We start from the raw sequence: 10,521 nt of genomic DNA on the forward strand, positions 1-10,521 counted from the left end.
CAGATCTGGGCTGGGGGTGGGGAGGGGAAGAGGGGAGGGGTGTGGAGATAGTAGGGAGAGAAAGGAAGAAAAAGGGTAGGGAATGAAAGGTCTAAGTAACTGGAAAAAAATAGACTCTCATATTGGGAAGGATCCCCAGTAGCCATCTAGGCCAATCATCCCTCAACATAAGTCCTCAAGACAGCATTTCCATAGATCAATAGGTCCTTGAGGATCAACCTTAAATTGAAATTAACAATCAAGAGAATCCCACTGCCACTCAAAACAATCTGGCCACTTGGGGAAGTTCTCTTTATTAGGAACGTTCTTTATATCAAAACTATTTGACATTTTTGCAAATGCTACCTCTTGCTCCTGGTTCTGCCCTCTAAGGATAAACAGAATGGCTAATATCTTTTCTATTTTAAGACAGTAATTGTGCCTCCTCCACCTTCTAGTCTTCTGTAAAGAGATTAAACTTCCCCACTTCCTTCATGTAATCTTCACATGGGTATTTCTCCAAAACCCTTCATCATCCAGGTCACCTTCTTCTGGACCATGTCATGGCACCCTGTTGAGTGAAATCTAGGGACTATTTCTCACAATACTGTCCTTAAATGCATGCAACAAAGCATGACCAAAAAAAGAAAACTAATTCTTTTGAAATAAAGGTATGCTTTTCCCCCTTCTTGAAGGGAATTGAAGCTCTAAATGCTTTCTACTTTAGATGTTTCTCTCATATAAAATGTAGACACAGGATTGTAGATCTGGGGAGCCTTGAAGAAATCATAAAATAACTGAGACTTGCAGCTAGAAAGAACCTCATACTATCTAGTTTAACCCTATTATTCTAGCTAGGAGAAGCCCAGAGAAAGAAAGCAATTCCAAAGCTAGTATGAATCAAAAGCAAGTTTTGAACCTCCTTGCTCCAAAGGTTGGCCATAGAGCTATGATACATGTAGCTGTCCATTAAAGATAATAATTTCTTGGTTATTTCTTTAAATTATTTGGAATCAAATTCATGCCTGAGCAGAATCATGGATCTAACCCAGACCTTAACAAACACATTGTTTGGGTGTCTACTCACAGAGACACTGACCAAAATGCTTATTTATCGCTGATCCAGGACGCTCAATTTTGCCTCCATATTGACATTAGTGATAGCTTTCTTGGAATAGGAACCTATGGAAAAAATGGTATATATTCAAGATTCCCATAGAAACTACAAGTCTCCCCATCTTGTATTCTCCTTGGAGCCTCAAAGGCAGTGTGGGCCATTGCCTGTGTAAACCTGTAAACCAGAGCTGGTTATTAGAAAAGATGGTAATTCCTGATGATGGCCTGGAGCTATGTTTTCCTAACTCAGACTAATTGCCTAGTAAAACTGGATAACAAGAAGGGAAGCCTGGAACCCTATAAAGGAAGTTATTCACCTCCCATCCCATGATCTCAGAGCCTCCTCATCCCTGGGAGCTCTAAGATACTGATCCTTGCTATGGTTAAAAATAAATCCTGGCCCCTTTTAAAGCAGCAGAATTGGGACTTCTATCATTCCAACAGCAGAATGGCCACTTTGTCCACAGTGCACAATGTGTTATCAAAATAAATGACACCAATTTGATATTTCCTAAGAAATGTCCTTTTCAGGATAGCCAGGGGATTACCTAAGACTTTATTCATTCAATCCAATTCAAGAATGTATTCAGCATCTACTTTGTGCCAAAGAACCAAATTACAAAATCAAAGAAACTTTCTTTTTTCAAGGAGTTGTGTTCAAACTTAGGGATACAATATGAGATCACGGAATCATACCTTGAAAGACAGATACGACCTTAGTTGTCATCTTATAAGTCCAAAGCTTTTTAAACTGTTTATCAGAGCCCCATGTGGGGTCACAAAATTAAATGTAGAGGTCACAAAATCATGACATGACCAGTAGATGTTTGATTTACATACCTATATTACATACGTATATACTTGGAATCATGTAAAAATGTCTCAAGCAAAAAGAGGTTGGGAGTGGAGAAAGTTCAGATGCCCTGAGCTAGCCCCACTCCATCAATTCACAAATGAGGAAAATGAGACCCCCCCCAGGAAGTGGGTCTCATTACACAGCTTTGTGAAGGACAGAGAAGAAATTTGTACACAGCTCCAGCAAGATTTCTGATCCTGAATGTTCAACAGAGAGAAAGACAAAAAGTATACACAAAGTAAATGAAAATAATTTCAGTGGGGGTGGAGCACAAAAAATTCAACTCATTTCTTAAAATATTTTAAAATCAGAGCAGTTAGATGACTCAGTGGATAGTGTATTGGCCCTGAAGTCAGGAGAATCTGACCTCAAACATTTAACACTTACTAACTATGTGACCCTGGATGAGTCACCGATCACCTAACCCTAATTGCCTCACTTAAAAATAAATTTTTAAAAAAATATTTAAAGTTTTATTGAAAAATCACCAACATTGATTCAAAGGAATAATTTATTTTTAATAGTATCTGCTTCATTCTCTAAGCAATAAATTTGTAATATCCAAAACAGGGCCAACTCTCTCTATTGACAGAATAAGAATCTATCTCTATTGGGTGATTTCAGGACCCCAAAAGCTTACCTTCTCAAAAACATATCCCCACAATCTTATGATGTGTTTTCCATTTGGGGGCCTGCTCTTTAAAGGCCTTTTGGAGAAGTAAGATTGAACCAATTTGAGGCATAAAGTTTTCTTTGAAAAAAAGACATCAGCTAATTATAATGAATTAGCAATAATTGATTTTTCTTTGATATTATAATTGATCATGACTTCATATGTGTGAGAACTCCCTAAACTGATACAGATCTCAGCTTGACATCCAAGTGATTCTTGCTCCAAACCAATCCAAGAAGTATTGAGTAGCTCCTGTTATGTGTAAGGCAATTTGAGGTGCTGCAGATACAAAGAAAGAACTAAAATCAGCTACTTTCCCCTGTAAACTTATTTACTAATTGAGAGTTACATGATTTTCCCTAAATCCTCCAGAGAGGATCCTCTTCCCAAAGCACTGGTTGCCTTCCTCTGACTCTTTAAAGTTGTCAAGAGTACCAAAGGGATCACACAATTCACCAATAGTTTCTCCTCACTAAATGACCAGAGTTTCTCTTTTCTTGTAACATCATTTTTCATTTCGCAATTATTTTTTAATGCTCTGCTTCCTAATTATAATGTCCATGTAGCTTCTTCAGAAAGTCCTTTGGGTTATATGAATAATGGGTAGCATGGATCTGGTTGGTTGTTGTCCTTTGAGCTTGAAGAGGACCAAAATGACATGTTGGGATCAAGGCATAGTGCATTTGACTGTAGCAGATCAGAACAATATGAGTCCAGAAGACTCTACCACAGGTAGAATGCCAATAGTCCATATGAGTGGACTATTGACTCTAAATTCACATATTTCATGTTTCTTTTGAGCTACTGCAATTCTGTTTTACTCATAGGGTGTGGATGTCAGTTCAAAATATCTATAGCTAAATTTTCCCCACCATTTGCTGTTTTGCAAAGTGGTGCAAATTTCTGATCTTTTGCTATTGCATTTTCCAAATGAGCTTTGTATGCCAAACAGTGTTGCCTGTGGCTTCCATGCCTCTCATTGGCAAGACTAAGTGGTTGCTGGATGAGGCAGGTTCTCTGTGTCTTGTGACTTTCTCATTATGACAACTACTTAGACTTCTTTAATGCATGATGACAGAACTGATGCCTTAACAGCTTTAAGATTAAAGTTAAAAGTTTGTTTAGAGGAGTCGGATTGATTCTGCTACAATTGTATGCTGCAGTTTTTTTTTCCATTTCATCCTTTACTCTAATTTGGTTTTATCTTGGCCCTTGTTCTGATCAACTGATCATCTGTCTGCACATAGGCAGCTGATTCTGAAATGACTTTCCTGATGGTAACCATCAATTAAAGTGAGTCCATTTCACTTTTATGATGTCGTTTGATGTTCATAATTCTAAGCACATTCCAATTTTCTTCTTGAGAAAAGTATCCATGGTGCAGGGACATAAGTCTTTGGAAAAGTCAAAAAACTCTCATCTCTCCTCTTTCCTGATTCAGACTTTCCATCATCCCTTGTACCATGGAAGAGAGTTCCTGGTGAAAAAGTAACTTTAAGGACTTCTTTATACTGTGAAAAATTATTGACTATCTCCAAAAAACTTTTGTTTGTATGGGTCATACTTGTTATATTAGGAAATAAAACATCAGTATTATTAAGAAAACAATTTTGATCTCATGGACTTCTGAAAGAGGTGTCCCTTTCCTATGGGCAAAGCAAAGCAGTGCCTGGATGGACAACTTTTACCATCACATTTGTAGTGAAGCTCTCTGAAATTTCAAGCAGTGACATCAGTGCTTTCAGAGGCAAGGGAGAGGAGAGCATTATGTATGGATGCAAGAATCAGAGGCAAAGCATGGATCTCCCCCAATCTGTCCTGTATCCTCTCTGTTTTTGTGCAAGGCAGGAAATAATGATAATTCACTTCTTAAAAAGCACTATACTTGACAAATCACTTTCCTCACAACAGCTCCATGAGCCCCAATAGTGCTAACATCTTTAGTTGCATCTTATAGCAAAGAAAACAGAAATACACAGAGTTCAGATGGCTTGGGCAGGGGATGAAAGCTCACTGAGCATTAGAATCAGGTTTTGAGCCATATAACTGCCTTTTAAAGGAAGAAGAAATATTCAATAGTAATCTCACCGATTAAACTATGTGAACATGTTCTGTGATGCTGCTGTTACAAATCCTTTTTGATTTCCCAAAGACGGTTTTTCTGGAATGAAAGTGGCTCCTCTTACTCCAAGGCATGATAATGACCTGAATTCACACCTCCTGAGAAGTAGATTTATGTTCTTTCAATTCTCCAAGAAAATAGACTTTACTGTTAAAGGGTTATTATGGTGAGATAGCATGGAGTTTTGGAGAGAGAAACTGCCTTGGAATCGGGAAGATCGGCTGGAGTTCCACTTCTGGCACATACTAGTCTAAACCACACTGGTATATAACCTCTCACTTTGCCAGGTTAACTGTCATTTTGTACAATAGTATTCTATCGCAATCATATCCAACAACTTGTTCATCCATTTCCCAATTAATGGACATCTTAATTTTTAAGTCTTTAGCCACCACTAAAAGAGCTGCTATAAATATTTTTATACACACAGTTCATTTTCCTTTTTAAACCTCTTTAGAGATATAGAGACTTAGTAGTAGTGATACTGCTTGGGTCAAAGGGTTCAAAGCCCTTTGGTCATAGTAAAGGGGTATCTCTATCAGAAGTCCATGAGATCAAAATTGATCAATATTTGTTTTTCTTCTTCTATTTTTTCCTTTTCTTCTTTCTATTTTTTCTCTTCATTAAGTTCTTGCCCTAGTGTTTCAATTTGGCCTGGAGATGGCCCAGGATCTGAAAGAATACGCTAGAGAAGCACATTCTCTTGAAGGTGCTACGTAAATGGAGAGACTTTAAATCCAGCACCTCAGACAGCTCCATAGTGTCCTGGGTGGATGTGTCTAGAAGAGTTCAAATTCTATTTCAGACACTTTCTAGCTGCATAAGCCTGGACCCTTCACTCATCCCTACTTTCTTTATCTATAAAGGGAAGATAATAATAGCACCTCTCTCTCATGGTGGTAGTATCAAATGAGATGATATTTATAAAGTGCTTACATAGTACCTGGCATTTAATAGATGCTATATAAATGTTACTATTAACATTATTATCGTTGTTATTGTTACCATTAGCTGAGGATCAACTAAGCTAAATTCAGATAGTTGAGTGAATGAATGAATAAAGAAGCATTTATTAAGGGTACAAAAGGTCATGATAACTTGCTGGGGAGAGAAAGAAAAAAGGCACTCTACCAGGGAGTTCCCATGCTAATAGGGAGAAACAACACACAGAAGAGAGGGAAGAGGGAAAACCTAATGCATCATCTTCTGTGACATTTCCATTGCTAAATTCTCATCTATTCCTGGTATTCAGCTGAAATGGTAGAGGAGTCTTAAGTTCATAATATATGAAGAACATCTTGGTACAAGAAATTGTACAGCAAGATAACTGTATAAATATGTATACATATTTTGGATTTACCATCTATTCTAACATATTGAATATGTTTGGATTACCTGCATCTAGGGGAGGGGATGGGGGGAAGGAGGGGAAATTTTGGAACACAAGATTTTGCAAGTGTCGATGTTGAAAAATTACCTATGTATATGTTTTGTAAATAAAAAGCTTTAATTTAAAAAAAGAAAAAAATATATGTGAAGAACATATGAAGGACTAGGGAGGTCCCTTATGTGTGTTGATGACAGCTCTGAACTGGGCTTTAACCTGCAGCTAAATTATTTTCTCCCTGGCTTGTACCTCCTAAAGTTCCATAAGAGGCCCTGAAATCCTTCTAGGTTCAGCAGAATGTTCTAATGACTCATCATGCTCTCCCTCTTCCTTTTATCCCTAAGGCTAAGCTGGGTACCCTTCTTCTCTACTTCATGGCAGAAGTAATATCAATCATTTAAAATAGATAGAACATGGAAACTTGATTTCAGCAGAAGATACTCTGTTTTGGGCCATCCTTTCCAATACTAAATATACCATCTCTCATGTCCCCCAATTCCATTGGCTGGGAAGAAGAGTTGAATTATTTTTCTTATTGTTTTCTTTTTAATCATCCTCTACAATTTTTTTCCTGGTTAACTTTTTATAGAATCTTCCATTCTTCAATTTATGAATGACATGTTCCATGAAATTATGTTTCCTTATGCCTTTGGATAGACAATAAACTAATTTCATCAACTTTTTATTTTAAAAACAAACAAATAGCTAAACAAGAAAAATTTTTAAATAGATAAATAAATTGAATGGGAAAGAAATTGAGGAATGGCACCTTCCAAAATTAAAATTTAAGAATTACCAGGGAAGAAGTAGACAGATTTGAGTGGAGATGTGTGCCCTCCTGATAACTGTAGTCAGGACAGGAACTCATTGGATAATTGACTTTTAAAATGCCATCTTCGGGGAATCAGTAACATGAATAAGATATTGTTGCTCCCATTTAAAAAAGGAGGGGGGGGGAACAAAGGCTCTTGAGATTAACCTAACTAGGATGATTTAAAAATCACGATAGATAAATAGATTTGGGATTCCAGTAAGAGAGATTTAGCATCCAGGACCAGGGTGGCAAAAGGCCTCTAGCCCACTCAGATCCTATCCTCTCCTGAAGTCAATTCCGGCCCTACATGTAAGCAAAGACTGGAGAGTACCCAAAGTACAGTGTGACTTTCAGTATTGCCTTTGGGGGGCAGTGTGGTATAGTGGATAGAACAGTAGCTTGAAATTAAATCCCTCTTCAGACTCTTTTTAACTATGGGACCCTGGGTAGTTCTTTTAACTGCTCCCCTCCCCTAGCCTCAACTTCCGCATCCATAATATGGGAATGATAAAAAGTTTGCCAGGATCAAGTAAGATATTTCTGTTCTTTAGTCACGTTTTGTAGAAGGTGGAACGTTGGAAAAGTATACTTCTTTCAAGTATACTTCTCCAACATTCTGCCCTCCACAATGTCTGACTCTTCATGATCCCATTAGAGGTTTTCTTCACAAAGATACTGGAGTGGTTTGCCATTTCTTCTCCACCTCATTTTACAGATATAGAAACTGAGGCAAACATGGTTAAGGGACTTATCCAGAGTCACATAGCTAGGAAATGGCTCGTGTCAGATTTGAATTCAGGTCTTTCTGACTCCTGAACTGTTGCTGTCCTTCATTTTCAAAGAGGATGAAAATTACATTTCTATATTAGAGTTGAGTTACAGTGTGTCCAGAGTGAATAGAACTTGAGTCAGGAAGACCTGGCTTAAAATCCAACTTCAAACATTTACCAACTTTGTGATTTGGGGCAAGTCACTTCACTCACTTTACACATCTGTACAATGAGCTAGAGAAGGAAATGGAAAACCATGCCAGTATCTTTGCCAAGAAAACCCAAAATGAGTTATGAAAAGTCATAAAATGATCATGTCCTCTAAGACTCATAACTAGCCTATGTGGAAGAGATTATTCCCATTATATAGATAAGGAAACTGATACTCAGTTCTCTTCCTAGTCACACAGTGCTGATAATCACATCATGATGAAGTACTTTTCCATCTATGATTCTTCCCTAGCAATTAGAGCAATCCCAAATGGAATGGGCTTCTGCCAAATCTGGAGGAGGGTTTCCCTGATTCAAATTAATTTATTAATATAAAATTAATTAATGCCTTCAATTCAATTAATGTCTTCCCATCAAAGCTAGTCACCATTTTCTATATATGTTATAGAGAAGATCTTGTTCAGACCCTGGGTCTAAAGCGTCTTTCAACTCTGGATTCTATATTTTTATGAAGCGACTTTGTCACTTTGCAAGACTGGTTTAACCTTTGAGAGAAACAGTATTTCCAATATTGGAGAATGTTACATGACAGTGAAAGAGATGAGAAAGAAAGGCTTGATTTCATTAAACATTCTCTATCTTAGAGAGATTTCCTGTCCCATATTGAAGTAGTAGAGAAGCCTGACGATAACTGAAACAGGAAGCCTGCCAGGCAAGGGCAAGAAAACCAAGGAATAATAATAGTTAAAATTTCTTTAAGATTTGCAAAGTGCTTTGTGAGCATTAACTCATTTTGTCTTCCCAACCACCCTGAGGAATATGTGCAGTTATTATCCCCATTTTACGGATGAGGAAGCCAAGAGACAGGTTAAAGGACAGCCAAGGTCGCAACCAATACGGATAAGAGCTCACATTTTACCCCTGATCTTCCTCACTTCTGGTCCACTGTTCTATGCCCTGAGCAAGGCAGCTACATCTACTTTCTCTGCTCAGGTTCCCTCCTCCAAGAGGGACCCAGCTCACCCTGATACTGGCTCAGAAGCAACCAGAGAGAGAGAGAAGAGAAAGCACATGCAGCACTGTCAGTCCAGCCCCCGCTCTCTGCCTCTTACTATTTGGGATAAGTCCTTGAATATTCCCGGGCTTCAGTTTACCTCATTGGCAAAATGAAGGGGTGGGATCAGATGCCCTCCAAGGTCCCTTTCAGTTCGAAATCTCTGATCCCAAGGCTTGCAGAGGAGGCACCAGGATGTCTGAGGTCTACTCTGATATGCTAATATATTCCTTTGGCAGTTCCACAGTTTCCTTCTCCAGCCAAAAGTGGCCCATTAACCCATTAACAGACTATTGTCTTCCCGACTGGGGAATCATGGGAAGAGGGAACCACAGAAGGTCTGAATTTGTGAGGCAAACAGGGTCAATCTAGGAAAAAACCAACCCCTGAGAAACTGTCTCTTCCAAGGTAATCTGTAGTTAGGTGTTAAAGCAAACCTTGCTTCCGGTCCCAACGACATCTCAAACTGTGTGACCTTAGACTACTCATTTGAAACCCCCCACCAGGCTTTACTTTCCTCATCTGTCAGATGAAGCTGGGGGGGGGGGGTAATAGATGATCCCTGAGAATATTCCCAACTCCAGAAAGTTATAATTACTACTACCACCATCACCACCACCACCACTATTCCTATTACTGCTGCTGCTGCTATTACTACTACTACTACTACTACTACTACTACTACTACTACTACTACTACTATTAACTACTAACTACTACTATTATATTATTTCCTTTGATTATGTGCTTTTGTCAAGGGCTGGATGTTTCCTCTTACCTTCCTGGTAAAAAAACTCTTGTAAAAGAAGTCCAAAGTTTCTTTTGCTCAAAGAAGGAATATAGAGATGTTCCCCATACCTTGGCCACCCCCTAGTGGCCAGCCGCAATCGTGTCAGTAGGACTGAACCAGGACTGAATTTGGAGGTAGAGAATGGATGGCCATGTCAGCCCCTTCCCACTTGATCTCCATCAGCTACATCTCTAATTCTAACCCCATCTTTCTCTTCTCTTCCCCACTGCCACTGACCTTTAAAAGTCCCTTGGAAACAACGCCTAATAATGGATGGCCTGGGAGACAAGATGTTCTCCCTTCTATGATGCATATGGAATATTTTGAAGTGTTTGGCAAATGTATAACTTTTACTGAAGAAGCTTCATGCTTCAAATCATGTCAACAGGCATTTATTAAGTGTCTACTATGTGCCAGGCACTGTGCTAAGTGCTGAGGATGCACAGAAAGCAAGGATAACCCTGCCTTCAGGAAGCTTGTAGTTTAACACTGCATTTGCAAGCTATAGACAGGATAAATTGGAGAAAATTAATACCAGGAAGGCACTAGTGTTAAGGGGAGGCTGGGACATCTTTCTTGCAGAAAGTAGGAACTTCACTGGGACTTGAAGGAAGCCTTAAGGCAGAAATAAAAGGGGAGAGATACAGACTGAGGAACAGGCAGTGAAAATGCCTGGGGTCTGGAGATAAAATGTGTTGTGCGCAGAACGGAAGAAGGTCATTGTCAATGGACAGCAGAGCCCGTGATGCTCAGTGATGTGTCAGGGGCAGAGGTCAGAGGGGACAGGTT

General features: G+C 38.9%; 1 long non-coding RNA gene across 1 annotated transcript; it reads right to left on the reverse strand.

Moving 5' to 3' along the window:
• Positions 1-1,077: 1,077 nt before the first annotated feature.
• Positions 1,078-10,027, reverse strand: LOC127538010 (uncharacterized). The gene is made up of 3 exons (XR_007947661.1): positions 9,721-10,027; positions 2,592-2,903; positions 1,078-1,161 (listed from the first exon to the last, which is right to left on the reverse strand). It is a non-coding gene; the product is annotated as an uncharacterized LOC127538010 (long non-coding RNA).
• Positions 10,028-10,521: the final 494 nt, after the last annotated feature.

The sequence above is a fragment of the Antechinus flavipes genome, chromosome 5 (assembly GCF_016432865.1).
Source record: "Antechinus flavipes isolate AdamAnt ecotype Samford, QLD, Australia chromosome 5, AdamAnt_v2, whole genome shotgun sequence".
In the NCBI taxonomy this organism is placed as follows: Eukaryota; Metazoa; Chordata; class Mammalia; order Dasyuromorphia; family Dasyuridae; genus Antechinus; species Antechinus flavipes.